Source organism: Colias eurytheme, chromosome 12, assembly GCF_061535395.1.
Source record: "Colias eurytheme isolate Ceu_HAF_F1 chromosome 12, ilColEury1 Martin Lab GWU primary, whole genome shotgun sequence".
NCBI lineage: Eukaryota > Metazoa > Arthropoda > Insecta > Lepidoptera > Pieridae > Colias > Colias eurytheme.
Window position 1 is genome coordinate 7,877,774 of NC_142991.1, and position 14,945 is coordinate 7,892,718.

General features: G+C 33.7%; 1 protein-coding gene across 2 annotated transcripts in view; it reads right to left on the bottom strand.

Annotated features, from left to right (window-relative positions):
* RhoGEF64C (Rho guanine nucleotide exchange factor at 64C) overlaps nucleotides 1-14,945 on the bottom strand; it is a 124,696-nt gene that overhangs the window by 77,131 nt on the left and 32,620 nt on the right. For both annotated transcript variants that reach the window (XM_090107792.1, XM_090107793.1), the window contains exon 2: nucleotides 4,081-4,117. The gene's annotated coding sequence lies outside the window, so the exon portion shown is untranslated. The remainder of the gene's footprint in view (nucleotides 1-4,080; nucleotides 4,118-14,945) is intronic.

Below are 14,945 nucleotides of genomic sequence, written 5' to 3' on the forward strand. Positions count from 1 at the left end.
AGCTTTGGAACAAAAAATAATTTTTAACTTGAATCTGAGCTAAAAACACCACAAGAAAAACATTATAATTTACCATTATATTCCTCTTAATTACTCCTGATATGGAGTAATTATATTATTCTGCACATCTCATATTAGATCACATCTAAGTAATCAAGTTAATTAGAGGAACAAAAACAACATATAGACCGGGAGATACTGACACAAAATTTCGAGTCATTTGTAACAGGATGGCGGTTCTACAGGGGTCTTAGTACGCAATGACAAAAAGAAAAATGATGGTGTGAACGCTGGTACCGGTGGGTTAGTCGCGTGGGCGTTAGTCGAACTCGTCGGAAAAATAGCGAAAGTCAAACGATTTGTAACACAAAAATTTTAGAATTTACCGATAGCCCATAAAAAAGAAGTAGGCGGTAGTGTCATGCCATACTTTTCCGGTATGACTTACAGCCCGCCATACCGACGCGAATGTGTTGATTAAAAAAAAACAATTATTCAACCATTTGTACCAAGCTAACTTTTGCACAGGTAACCATCGTCGTGCAGCCATTTACGAAAATCGCCATGCCATACTTTTCGGACGATTCCAAATGGTCGCCATACCGCCGAAAATCTGCAATTTTTTTTTATTTCGCCTATCTTTTTGTACCAGTATTGCATTTGGCCTTTTGGAGAGTATTTGATAAAATGTGACCATTAATATATTTGCCATACTTCTAGTAGGGCGAAAAAGTGCTGTCATACTTGAAAAATAAATTTATTATTAATTTATATAAGTGAAGATTTCCAACACCTAGATCTTTGAAATTTTGTATTTATATTCGTTGATCCTCAAACTTACAGGAAAAATAAGTGCCATACTGTTACAAATCGTTTGACTTTCGCTATTTTCCGATGAGTTCGACTAACGCCCACGCGACTAAGCCGCCGGTACCAGCGTTCACACCATCATTTTTCTTTTTGTCATTGCGTACTAAGAACCCTGTAGAACCGCCATCCTGTTACAAATGACTCGAAATTTTGTGTCAGTATCTCCCGGTCTAATAAGACTGAAAGGAAAAATAATAGATTACAGGTATTTATGACATCACTGCTAATACCGTTATGTCCCTTGAGTAAATATAAATACGGAATCTAACTGTATAGTGTGTATTGTAACGTACCTATAGTTACGAGTAGGTATGTATAGAATACTTCTTACAATTAAAATTATTAAAATCTAATCCGGAACTACGCATCAATCATCAACAAGGCTACAACAAGAATAGGATATCCGATACGATTCCCTTTAAAAAACCATAAACCTTCAAGATAGATCTACTTAAATTTTTTTTTATAACATTGGAAGGCAAACGAGCAGACGCAATGGCCGATGTTGATGGCAAAGTGCGTCGCCCATAGACGTCCATAACATACGTTATGGGTTTTGCCTATCAAACATTGAATGGATATTATCAAATATCAATGCAAGGTTTAATATCTTTGAGTATCATGAAGAAATACCCAAATGGTTGGAACCCAAAAGGCTAGTGGTAGAAGAACTATATCCAGTGATTTTTATTAGGCATGTTTTCATATGAATAAATTTCAATGAATCGACTTATATAGGTTATAATGCCGTTTTTACAAATCTCTCGCTATAAATTAAGTAAATATGAATAGTCCTAAAATCGTTCATCATTGCGCTTTAAGTTCCTACAATTCTGCAAAAGAATTATGATTGTTCTTCAAAGAGGAGATGACAATTGTCAATTACGTAATTACATTTTAACCATCTAATATAAGCACAAGCAAATTGCGTTACATCAATCAGTCCATATATAGCGGAAGTTCTGGAATTCCTGTCAATCACACCGATTCGCATCCACAAGGAGAATCGATGGAAACGTCTATCATACGTGTAATCGTATGAAACGTCCATTTGGATTAGTAAATGCGATCAAGTGTGACTTAGTTATTCTGTACCTGGCGTATGACTATTGCAATTTAATAGCTGAAAGCACATTTTAGTCTTGTTCAAAATTTAATCAGAAAAAATCTTTTTATAAAGTACTTCTTCCTTTTTGTTAATGCTAATTACTGATTCCACTGAGGACGGATTCTGCCAATGTCCAGTTTTGAACAAATGATCAGAGAGAGTCCAGCCCTAGTGCCCTACTATGGTTTTGGTTACTGTGTGTAAATCGTAGATCATTTATTTTAAAGTTTTTGTATACTTCCTTACATTATTATTATACATTCATAAATCGTATTTTGCAAATAGACCGTAAACCCTTCGTTATCTGTTCTTAACATTAACAGCAACAGTGAACAATAAAACCAACCACACAACCCTTTACTACATAACCCTGCGGCGAATTCTACCCATAATTACGTTTTGTACAAAACTGAGTAATTCAGATCCGCCATTAAAGAAATAATGAGGCAATCATTCAAACTTTACAGAAAACTATGCACGCACGTGAACATAATTTTTCAAAACCCCGAAATTATCTTGTATCCATTTATATTTTAGAACCTAAAATTTTATTTCGCACAAAAGTTTTTAATGAACCCATGAACTCGTGCGTGATTTGTATGATGTTTTTTTTATCTTGATTCTCGCATTGAGAAGATATAATTCTTTTTAAAAATTGACCGATGTTATGCATTTATGACTACCTACAGGCTACATGGATGGAGGTCTAATAATAAGAAATGCTATTAAATATTAAATGTAATTCAAAATAGTTGACACACAAAAAACTTATATTTTAATTTTTCCTTCCTTGTTCCCCCTTTCAGACTAATATTGTATAAGTTATAAAGAGCTTGGGGTCATAGATTAATACTACGCAATGCAACGTATTATTTACAATCAAAACAATGCATCATAAATCGACGTTGCGATTATATTCATAATGGATAAGAGAAATCGAGCATAGACAATACGAGTAGTAATCGATTTCACCAATCGATTATTATCGGCCGCTGATTTATGACATGTGTCAAATATTTTGGTTTTTAATTTGATACAGATTATAAAATATGATGAGTGTAAGACAGACTGTTGAGGAAAATCATCACTGACTTATTTAAATTTCACACCGAGTTAATTTTTCAAGCATTTAATATCATAATTCCGAACATTAATTGGCAATTAAAAAATTCTGAATAATGGTAAGTAGTAGTGGTGATGTATCTATATATATTTTTTGTTCTCTTGCATTGATTTTGACATTTCAACAGATAATAAAATATGCATACATAAAATATATTAACTTGCGCTGTAGATAATATTATGTACGATGAATGAATGAACAAGATGCTTAGCGTTATGTCCAATTTTATTTCAATCTAGATAGAATGTAGCTTTTAACTTTTGTCTAGAGGTCATTGCCTGACCGAGACCTTTATTACATAACACGTCAAGCGAAAGTCACATCTCACAGGTGTCGCAAAGACGATTCTGACAGCTTTTGATTTTCTCTTCAACCGGTTGAAAATGTTAAAAATATACATCAAGAAATATAACTATGTACATGTATGTATTTTATATTTTACTTTGTGTAAATGAATAAGCAATTACTTCATAAAAAATACATTATAATATAATTTATTTATTTAATTAGATACTTAAATACGTCGTGTAATATAAGTCGTAACCTCGTTTGCATTTTTTTTATCCGCATTATAAATAAGTATCAACATTAAAACATACTGTAACATATCTAATTTCAGTATGTTCTTGACATTTTATTTATTAACATTAATAAACGCGATGAAGTCATTAAATTTCCGGGTTAAAAGGATAATATTTTGACTGCAATTAAAATTTTAATGTGACCAATGATATAATATCTAATTAAAAAATAAATTATTATTAATTCTTTGAGGATATGCGCTCTCTATAATTAACATTTAAGAATATTATTACCTACTTATTATAGATGCAAATGATATATGTATTTAATATTTTAAGTGCATGCTTTAAGATAACTAGTTTTTTTTTTTCTTTTAAATAATTTCTACAATAGTAATATCTTTTAGATACACTATTAAACAAAATGTAGGATGTCCTAATTGTATATTTGTTCTTACCTTAAATAACAAATATGCTCCGTTTATTTGTCGCTATCTGAAAATAAAAAAGTAAATTATTTCATGTGTAACATTATATTGAAATCAGTAGGTACCTAAGTACTATGATAATTGCAATCATTACAATATACTGTGCCACTTAAATATGCATTTTATATGCAATAGAAGATGATATCTACAAAATGTATTTGCATAATAGATGTAAAAGATATTAAATTTGTTACAAAGGTTGGTAGTTGGTACACACAACAGCCTGCAACGATAAAATATACCCTATTTCGACCTTTAATTTATAGACAACGCGATTTGAATACATTCTGCATCAAACTGCAAAAAACAAAATTTCGTAGGGTAGGTATTGTATTTTTTTGTCACTCAAGCTACTAGTTATTATTCTGTGACACTGACAAGGATAACAAAATAAGCATAGAACATGATGATGAACATATTTTAAGCATGATACATTGGACAACGCCCACGGAACTACAAATCAACATACAACCAAATTTAGCAACGTAATACTGTATTACCACCATCGAAAGTGAAAATAAAGTGAGAGGTGATTGAACAGGTTCTGATGGTTTCGACAAAATAACATATGCACGTATAGCTGATAAGTTTGTTACTCGCTTGATGTAGTATGGGTGTTATACACCCGCATGTATAAAGTTGTCAGCTATTTAATAACTCCATATAATTCCACTGTTATGCAATACTCTTGCAGATGATTTTTTGAAATGATTGGAGGAGATAAAAGCGGATCAATCAATCAATCAACGTTTTTGGTGATTACGTTGGAATATTTTTAATTCAAGCTATTTCACACAATACTGTAGCGTTTGTAGTGTAGTAAATGTAATAATAATTGTATTACAATTGTTTTAATCACAGATCTGAAAAATACGACGGACATTGGGGTCAATCACAACTTCAAAAAAATATAATTATTTTCTTCTAACGGTATGTACATCAGTTCAAGATCAGTTAACTCAGGTAAATACTGGAAGATTAACTCAAAAACTATTTGTTTTATTTCATTTAAACCAGACGGAAATAAAAGGATCAGAGCAGTCCAAAACCTTATCAAATGCATGCTTCATTTCTACAAAAAACAGTAACTCCCAATAGCCACACAAAAAAATAAACTTTCATTTAACGCGCGATCTTGTGTAAAAAATATAAAGGTTTTACTTATGTAAGCAATCTTATAATACCGGTACAATGACACCGGATCCACATTATAGGCGATCAGCGGAAACGTGGCGATAAAACAAATATTTTACGGCTGTTTTAAATAATTGATACTTGATTTTTATGCGTATTTCCTTATGTTTAGGAAGTTTAACTTTGCTGTAATTTACGTGTGACTAATTGTAACTTGTAAGCAATGTTGCATATTTTATTGGTAGCATAATATTTAATTGATGTGGATTTTATGCGTTGAAATTATATTGCCTTAGTACGCTAATAAATCTCAAGATAATATGTATTACATAAAATACCTACTATAAAATTGCGAGAGTAGGTAATAAGAATATTTTGTTTTCATAAATTGTCAATGTTCCTAAATATTTCAATGGTCATTCGTGGGTCATTCATACTTTAGTATACGTAGCTTTAAATTGGCCTCATTCTAACATCGTAAATAACATTCCCAATCGTATTTTTATATAGTACAATATGTGACAATATGACAACACGATGTTATCTTCCATAACATAGACCACACCCTGCCTGTAGGCATGTGATCATAAGCCGTTGAACTCTTGCGCATATTGAATTCTAATCGTGAACCCAGTAATTATCTGCTCGTGCGTGGCTACTTCATTAAATGTGGACTATTTCTATGAACTACTTATGTACTTGGAACTATGACAAAATTCTATAAAAAAAAAACAGAATACTTCGTGTTAATTTAGCAGTAAGTACATATCCTTTAAGTTTACACTCATAAAAAGTTTTATAGTAACTATTTTATAGAAGAAAGTTTTTTAAAGTAAACGGCTTCTGACTTACATAATATTAGTTACCTTGTTTTTAAAGCTAAGAGATAATCACAACAATTATCATTTAAGGCGTTGCGCAATCGATATCCGCCTAAACCAGTTTAGTTTAATTATTACTTATCGAACCGAAAGTGATTAAATGAAATTCGATAACTTCTATTTTGGTTAATTTTTGTTCTTCGCCTTATAAGTAAGCAAATGGGATTTTCCAAGGTTGGATTCTGTGTCCGCTTTGCCTTTGATAAATCGATATGTCATAAAATTTTATTCCAAAAAAATAATACCTACGACAGATATAAAAGTTGTTCTTGACTTTTGCAAGAAAACTTAAATCACGTATTCAAAAACATAGTCAATGTTATAAAAATTGTCTGTAATCTTAGTATGAATAATTCCAATCTCAAAACACACCATTTAAAATAAACACGCAACATAGACCAACACTGGTGTTACGAGTACTTAAAAAAACCTATTCTTTCACAGAATGTATTAAGTAAGCGTTTACAAAACAATTCCAACGCTAGTGGCAGAGGTTACGAACCAAGGAGTTAGGTACCATAGTTTAAAGAGAACTATGGTAATACATACTAATGAAGTCTGTTATTCATAAACATCTGTGGTCCTTACAAGCGTCTGCAAGCAGCTAAGCATACAGAATTTAGACTGATTTATTATGTTATTGTTTCAAGTGTATTTGTATTTTGTATACTGTTACCGGTTTAGTCCTGGTTTAATTAATGGATAGGTAGCTATTTTAAACCCGAGTTTAACTGGAAAATGTATGGTCCCACACTCAAGAAATAATTTTAATATTCCTTAGTTTTATTCTACAAAAAAAATACAGGGCTATTCAAGAATATAATATTATGTTTCTATGATACAATAGGAAACTTCGTAGCATACGATTCTAAAAGACGTTGATATAATTATTAACTAACCGCGTTAGTAAATTCCAAAACGTGCAAATGTCCAAACTATAAATAGTCGCAGAAAGGAAAAAGAGATCATTGTATGCCTATTGATATTACGATTTTCTCCTACACCAATAGTCCAATAGAAAACCACTTTCATTGGCTATTTAACCAAATTTAATCCACGCGTAATGTCATTTTCACGTGCTTTCTATTCACTTGCGTACAACAAGATTTGTGTTGTCAATGACTATGCATTCTGTATTGAAGATGACCTCACAACACTTCATGGGATTGTAATCTTTAAATCCTTTGAGTTAAAGTCTCTTATGGTTTGTGTTTTACATTCGTGCGATATGTATCGTTTGTACAACTTTTACTCACATTGGACTTGGCCTTAAAAAGGTATGACATTATGATTTCGATTGCTGTTGTATGTTGTTCCTATGTTTTATTATTATTATTGCTACTGCATCGATCTTTTTATTTTCAAATAGTAAAATATACATTTATTATTACTAATGAAATTATAATTTAATCAGATATTTAGTTTTAGTTACAAAGTTATACAAATTGTGGTATCATTATGAATTTACTTGTTCTTGAATTTATTATCATACGTATTTCCATACCAATCTCACATTACGAACGTTACTAACTCCTCGTATCGATGCCGAGCCCTTGTCACCAACGACGGCCACCGAAGTAAAATCACTTATCAAGTCACTTGCCAATAGGAAGTCCCTAGGCGGAGACTCTATTCCCAATAGAGCTCTAAAAAGCCTGCCGCCCGCCCTTATCGCTCTCCTAGTAGCCACCTTTAATTGTCTCCTGGCCAATTGTACCTTCCCCGCTAAGTGGAAGGAAGCAATTGTGATCGGGATCCACAAACCGGGCAAACCCCGGAACGTGGCATCTAGTTACCGTCCCATCAGTCTCCTCAGCTCTCTGGGGAAAATCTATGAGAGAATCATCTCTAAACGCCTCTGGGACGCAGTCATTGCCAAAAAGCTGCTCCCGGACGAACAATTCGGCTTTAGGCGAGCTCACTCATGTCCTCACCAAGTACACCGCATCACGGAGTACATTCTCGCGGGCCTCACCCGCCTCACACCCCACAGAACGGGAGCGGTCTTCTTTGACGTAGCGAAGGCGTTCGACAAGGTCTGGCACAACGGTTTGATTTACAAACTGTACACTCTCGGCGTGCCAGACAGTCTCGTGTTCATCATACGAGACTACTTGTCTAACCGGTCCTTCCGCTACAGACTAGACGGCACGCTCTCGTCTTCACGTCCCATCCAGGCCGGAGTCCCTCAGGGCTCCGTCTTGTCGCCCCTCCTATTCGCGCTATACACTAGCGACATCCCAAAGCACGATAAAGTGCAACTATCCCTCTTCGCGGACGACACGGCACTCTACGTGTCGAGTCCACACCGCAAAAGAATAACTCCACTCCTACAATCCGCGACCGATGCACTAGGCAAATGGTTTCGCAAATGGGGTATCACTGTGAACCCCGACAAGAGCGCCGCCGTGCTCTTCAGGCGCGGCGGCCCCGAGGCCATAGATAGTGTCAAACTCTATGGCCAAGTCATTCCGTGGCAAAAGCACACCAAATTCTTAGGCGTCACTCTAGACGCACACATGTCATTTAAAGCCCACATTAAGGCAGTCCGTAAGAAAGCCAGCTATGTTCTTAGCCGGCTCTATTACCTTATAAACAGTCGCAGTAAAATGTCCCTTAGACATAAGGTGACACTTTACAAAACGGTGGTCCGTCCTATCCTCACTTATAGTAGTGTAGTTTTCGCGCATTGCGCTCCCAGCTCCATACACAAGCTCCAGACGATTCAGTCGCGGTTCATGAGAACGGCGACTGGAGCGCCCTGGTTCGTGCGTAACGTGGACCTACATAGGGACCTAGAACTCCCCACCATAGCCCAATGGATGAAGCAAGCGTCTAAGCGCTACTTCGACAAGGCTAAAAACCACCCCAACCCATTGGTGACAAAGGCCATCGCATACGTCGCGAATCCCGATCCCACTCGTCGTCGCAGGCGGCCGAGACACGTCTTGGACGACTCCGACGACGACATTACCAAAGCCAACGCACGGCTAGACTCGGCGATTGAAGCCCAACGTCGAACCAACCGCGACACCGCACACACCACAGCAGAAAGCGTACACCGTCTTCGCCGGCGAAGACGAGGTCCCTTGTTCCGCGTTCCCGCGCCCACCCGGGTGAGCGCCCGTCCGATTAGGGCCCTTCTGGCCTCCTCCACTCAAGCGACAGCTCAAGCCGAGGTTCGTGGTCCCCGTCAAGGGGGGACGCCCTTGTGCATGTCGCTACCAGGGTGAACCTTCAGTTCACCCCCGCGTCCGCGTTAAAATGTAGAAGCCCTTCTGGCTAACATTGAGAGACACCACACAAAAAAAAAAAAAAAAAAAAACGTTACTAACGTGAGATTGGTATGGTTTGTAATGTGACGTTACAAACCTTAATTATTACACATACAGTATTTTTTAATAAATTTACCTCGAAACCATTCACTCCGTACCATTAAATTCATTCATGTTTAATTATTTGCCATATTACAAACAACACTTACCAACTTACAACGTATAATTGTATCCATTAAAAAATTATAACTTAACGATATAATGGTCATAGTCAGGCGATTTTGCTGTCATAAGCATATTAACTAGTAACTAAACAAGTGAAACTTTAAAACACAACTAGTGTCAAAGATCGCTAGATTTTTGTATTGAAATTTACATAACAATTTGAACACTTGTAACGCAAGACGTGAGGAGGTTTTGAAATTATTTACAATAGGTAAGTTTAAAAGCATAAAAGAATATTTGGAGACAATTGGTCTCATGGTCGATATTTTGAATAATATTGAATACACCTAGGAAATGCATTCATAGATAATAATTCTTATATTTTTGAATAGTTAAACTGTGGTTAAACTCAACACTAAAAAAAGGTTCGTATGTAATTTTATTGTGACCAATTTATAGGTGAATTGGTAATAATTTGTCTTTAATTAGAATATATAAATTCAGTTAATGTTGATGCAACGAACCAACGTTTATGCAAATTTCAGTATGTTTGCAAATAATATTACCAAAGGAAACTTCCAAATATTTACTAAGAGAAGAAAAAAAACATAACGAAATCCACATTCCATTTCAGCCACAGATACAAAATGTTAGCTTTAAGCAATAGACAATGTCACTAGGTCTCAAGCCGCGTCTGATTTTCTAAAGACTATTGTCAAACAAAACTGTGTATGTGTGTACCAAGTGTGTACACACGCACACATACAACCAAATGGTGAAAGTTGCTTCCTTTTTCTCACAAGATACGTTCATACGGAAATAGGCGTTAGATCGACTAATTAGTTTTTGTAACAATTGCGCGGTTGTAATAACGGTGTAACATAAAGTTACCATTTTAAAGTGTAATCATCACTTCGTATTATGTAAATGTTGATTTTATACTGTTATGCGTAACGGACGCTTTTGGTCTGTGCTTTTGATTTTTATGGATGGATATTCGGCAATTAAGGCTTATACATGCGCTAATAACCTTGACCATACTTGACGGATCTCAAACCTCTCCCGCTGCACCTTCTTTTTTCCTCGCATTTTGTATTTAAAAAGATACCAATCAGTGAAACAAAAAATCCTCGTCAGGGACTGTTGTGTAACTGATAATTTATTAAACATAAAATTTTCAGAGCTCTAAGTCAGCAGGTTACGAAGTTTATAGAGTATTTGCGGAAAAATCGATGACCACGGCACATTTTTTTTCTAGAAATCTATTAACTTTGGAAAAAAGTCCTCGCGAGCAATTAAAGATCAAAGACCATCCTATTTTATATATTTTTTTCGGTATTGTGCTGTATGTTGTACCAGACTTTATAGAGGTTGAACATAGTCGAAATTGCCGGGTAACGCCTTAATGGAATTTGCATAGTACGGTTCTCTTCATCTTTTTTATGAATAAATATAGTCATTAATGCAAATGTTATCAAAGCATGACACGATATTTATCGTACTATGAATTTTTTTTATTATATTCTTAGTTCATAGGAATATTTAACAACTCGAAAGTTTCATTAAGCACTTTTCGATAACAATTCGATTGCTTAAAATTTGTTGTTTTATTTCAATTTCCGATAATTTTTACAACTTTTAAATAATTTTCAATACTTAAAAAAAATCGAATTTTCAATTAAATATTCATGTTATTTTTCTATAGCGGAACCGCCGTAAGCAAAGTCGGGATATAATGCAAGCAATAATGCCTTTTCAAACAACCAGAATCTTAAAATAAGGATACTCATTAAACGCTTCCGTTGGCCCAAAGGTTAGTATTTTATATTGAATATATAATTAAATAAATTATCATAAAATTGTGACCTAGTTTGCAATTTCCTAACGTATGAATTTGCGTATTAACATTTATTTTCGAAATGGACCTTGGGAGTTGTGGATAAAGTCGGCGTTGTTGTCATGAATTTAAAACATCTTAAAGTTACATTTGCTACCCTGGCCTGGTTCAGAACCAGTCTGGTGGGCTCTTGTATAAAACTTAATGTATAGAAATAGTGTCCATTTAGCAACATAGGTTATAGCATCAAAATAAAATACTATACATGTTTTGAAACATTTAATTAAGAATTTGTTTCAAGAAAATGGTCTTCCGGACTTATATTATATTCTATACTTCCGGTATTTCATGCAGTAATAATCGCGCAATAACTAATATATTATTATAATATGCTTTACAGTGTAAAATAGTAAATGAAGAGCCTATGTATCAAATTAATTTATTATAATATACGGTAAATAAATTCATTTTTGTGTGTCCTCCATCGTTAATCAGAGTGTTTATACTCAACCACAACCACATTATGTCAAATGAAAAGGCACCATCGCATCATCCATATGGATAAGAATCATTAGACAGAATAATAAGAAACCTAATTGGTCCATAAACAATAACTGTAAAAAAACGTTGCATTAAAAATTCAAATTTTGACCTCGTCTCACTCCATTGATTGTAATGAAATCTCTTGAATGTCACACTTCATTCGCTAAGTATCTTGCAACGAAGTTATATGATACGAGATAGCTCAATTACAGTTAAAAAGCAATATGATATACATTGACAAACGAAGGAATGCGTTTCACAAGGTAAAATTAATACCTGATAGCATTGCAAAATAAACGCATATAAATATGAAACTATGTATAACAAACCAACACTTTTATGTTATAAAGGAGATATTTTTCAGTCTATAAAATTCATTGTAAAAAGTAAAAGCTCGTAAATTTACCTAGCTTAGTTACAGTTCGTACACACGATATATAAGTCTACGTAATTTCTATAGTAAAAGTATAAATTGTATTTATTTTTATGAGCACAAAATTCCCACGAAATTATGTATCAAAGTATTTAATTATTATGCATTTATTATTATATTATTAGACACGGTCTTGTGGTAATAACAAATTTTTATAAAATTAATAATTCTTGGGGTAAATTGGTAGGTAGGTATAGTATATTAATATTGGTAGGTATAATAGGGTAGGTAAATGAATTCTTTTTTTTTAATGCTCATCACAATAAACTATTTCGAAAATATGAAATTTATGAACCAGTGATATCGGTATACCTTGAAAATCAACTTTCTTCTTTAATTTTAGAAATATTAACATGAATATGTAAACATAATTATTGTTTAAATTGATATATTATCGTGATTTCGGAATAAAAATTGTCTAATTTGAATAATTATTTCACCCGCGTCCTCGTATTGGTGAGCGCAGAGTAAAAATGCTAAGAATACTTGATAAACCAATCTTTCCTAAATAAGATATGGACAATCGAAGGACAAAAAAAGCTATTTTTAACTAGTTCCACGATTACCATCTTGAAAAAAAAAAAAAAAAGTATAGGCACAGATAATACAACACTATATAGGTAGGTGTGATGTGGGAAAAACTTATTATTTAGTCGATAAATATAAACTGGCCGGAGTCAGCTCTTAACATAATCTATCTCCATATATTCTTCATTTTATTGTTATCGTATGTGTCATAAAAAGTAATTGTTTGCTTGTTAATCGTTATGGCCGTACAATAAACACAAAGAGTATGTAAATATTTATTATTTCTATGACTATTGTTTCCTATAAACTTATATTGTATACAGATATTTTCTTACACATCTTGTAATTGTTCTTTTTTCTATCATATACTGTAATGTGCATAAAAGTTGTTTGTTTAAGATGGTGCTATAAACCATTAGAAAACTTGTGCGTGGAAGAAGGTTATTATTTCTATTTTCTACTATTCACCTTTTACACCAGATACCTTATTTTTTGTGGACCTAAACCTAAAGGTTTTATTCAATTATTTCTATATTAGGTAACGTTTTTAATTAAAACTGGATACGAATATAAATATTATTCGATGACGAAAACACCCCACCTATCAATGTACAACAAAGCAGTATTTTCAACCAATTTAAAAAAAGAGAGGCTGCTTTTAATTCAACTGATTTTTTTTTGTGTTTACCTCAGAAATAATCTCAACTTGATGAACCGATTTTAACGATTCTTTCATTATTTGATTTTTGAAAAATGGTACCTCCAGTTCCCATTGCATTCATCCCATTTTTGGCGTACTTCTGCCAATTAAAAGCCGAATTATTTTTTGTTAATAATAGTTACCTAACCACTACCTAACCCACACAGACCCAAAACCCACACACTGCACAGCCTGTCTAATAATCTAGTTCAAAGTAAATCACAAGGTTCTCACGATCCTTCACGACATTGACACTCAAACCGCAGCCGGATCTTGAAACTGGACTAAGAGTAATCTTGTAAACATACCCCGTCACCTTGAAATATAGCTTTTAGACTGTATTGTCTATAAAGTTATAGGTACAACGTTTAGGTCATAGGTCTTTATAGAAGTCTTGAATTATTGTGCATAACAATTTGCGTTTTTCCTTTTATAGTTTTACCTGTATGTCTGTATGCATGTAACGCTTGAAATTCTATTTTGACAGATTCAATTCAAACTTCGTACACTTACCAAGGATAGCTAACAATATAATTTTATGGATAACATGGATAACAATAAAATTTATTGTTATCCATGTTATCCATGTTATATATAAGATTGTATTTAATACAATCTTATAGAAGTGACCTTTTATGTACAGTACTTACATTTATTTATAAAATATTATTTATCTAATGCAGTATGTTAGCTATCTCTGTTATGTTAGAAACCAACAAATATTATACTTTAGTCACGCAATGATGTGGCAACTAATGAGCCATTTTCATGAAAATACTTCAGCTAATGAAGTGTTAAAAAATATGAAGACACACGATCATCACCTTCTTTAAAAAAATAAGAGAATATCATCAATAATGTTATCATCTACAAAACGAACTTCCACAAAATTAGGTACCTACAACTTACAAGTAGTGTTCACTTTCATACGACGTAATATAGTTTAAAAACAACATTTAAACCACAGATATACCTACGTCATTGTTTTGTTCCAAGTTGTTAAGTACAATGCCCCACAATATGAGAACACAAGTAAAACACGAAAATCCATAAAAGTAACGGACTCTCGCCCAAACGCATTTAGCATTTCAATCACGCACCATCCGTGACTATACGAATTACAAAATCATGGAATCTAAGAGCGGAGATAAAAATCTTATAATAATTCTACACTCGTACCGCAGGTCCTTGACTTTAACAAAGAAATTGCGTCATAAATGTTTATTAGACAATAGTATACAATTAGCCCTGTGCATACATGGTGTGGTGGGGTGAACGCTTGTCATACTTTTTAATCCGTGAGAATTTTCTGGCTTTGTTGAAAATGTTTGAATCACTA